Source organism: Eurypyga helias, unplaced genomic scaffold, assembly GCF_000690775.1.
Source record: "Eurypyga helias isolate BGI_N326 unplaced genomic scaffold, ASM69077v1 scaffold18000, whole genome shotgun sequence".
Taxonomy (NCBI): Eukaryota; Metazoa; Chordata; class Aves; order Eurypygiformes; family Eurypygidae; genus Eurypyga; species Eurypyga helias.
Genome location: NW_010226450.1, coordinates 60805 through 61919, shown reverse-complemented (window position 1 = coordinate 61919; position 1115 = coordinate 60805). Strand labels below are relative to the sequence as shown.

At 52.8% G+C, this 1115-nt stretch overlaps 1 protein-coding gene across 1 annotated transcript in view; it reads right to left on the bottom strand.

Moving 5' to 3' along the window:
* LOC104510843 (pappalysin-2-like) overlaps positions 1-1115 on the bottom strand; it is a gene marked incomplete at its 5' end in the record, with an annotated part of 89605 nt that overhangs the window by 28305 nt on the left and 60185 nt on the right.

Below are 1115 nucleotides of genomic sequence, written 5' to 3'. Positions count from 1 at the left end.
GTGAAGGAAGCTCAGAGCAACCAGCAAAAGTCCTCTTGTTAGGGTAGATACTGATGCCAAGGAGGGCAACGAGTATGACCATGGACTCCATTGCATGTGTAGGCAAGCTGGGGCAGATATTCCTTGAATGCAGACAGAAGCAGGGAAGGGACAACTTCCATGGGATGAAGAAAGGATCTTGGTTCTGCAAATCTCCCCAGAACTCTCACTTAAACTTCCCCTTCTCTGGTGACGCCTCAGTGGTCTGGAGGCTTTTGTGTAAGACAGCTAACTGTCATATTTAGCTTAGCCCATGTTCATGGTCCCCATGTGCTTTTTGCAGCTTGTCTTTACCTACCCTTCAAGCTGTCATACCCTGTGCTACACATGCAGCACAAGACAGGAAGTGCCAGCAGGACAGACGTGGGGCCCTTAACTAGTGTGACTTGGAATTCAAACCACCCATTACTAAAGGCTTGGGTTGAGTATTACAGCCCAACTATTTGTTGTCCCTCTACAGAAAGGGGTGTTTGGTAGGACCAGACAACAGGTGGTCAAAACCGCACAGCTGTGGGTGCCTGCGGTAAGTGTCCAGGGCTGCATCACCCACACGGTGTGTGGATGATGGATGGTTCACTGGGAACTGCTGAGCAAGAAAAAAATCTGGACTGGAGCTAGTGGGACTCTTCCTGCGGAGGGCTTTGGACAAGCAAGTTCCTGGCATGGCCAAACTGCTCCACACTCCCTTCAAGCATAACTTTCTTTTTATGGGATTGCTGCTCTGCCTACAACTGCTCTTGGACCAGGGACAAGACCATGCCTCCACTCAAAGCCTGAGCTCCTGACGGGCTAGCACTGCTGAGGGTCACCTCCCACCTCCGAGTGCCATGCAGCCGTGTCATCCTTTCCTTGCCTATTCTTAGAATTTATTAGCCTTGAGAGCCTGCCCACAAGGACGCGAGCCTTCGGGAAGAACAAGCATCAGGCACGTCCCTGCATCGACAGCCCAGCCGAGTCAGCTGGACCTCTGCGAGTTTACCCGCGTGGCTCAGCAGCCTTGGCTGAGTACCACCAGCCATCGTGTCAGCCACTGGAAGTCACCCAGGGCCCTCCACCAAGGGGGTGCCTTACCACCA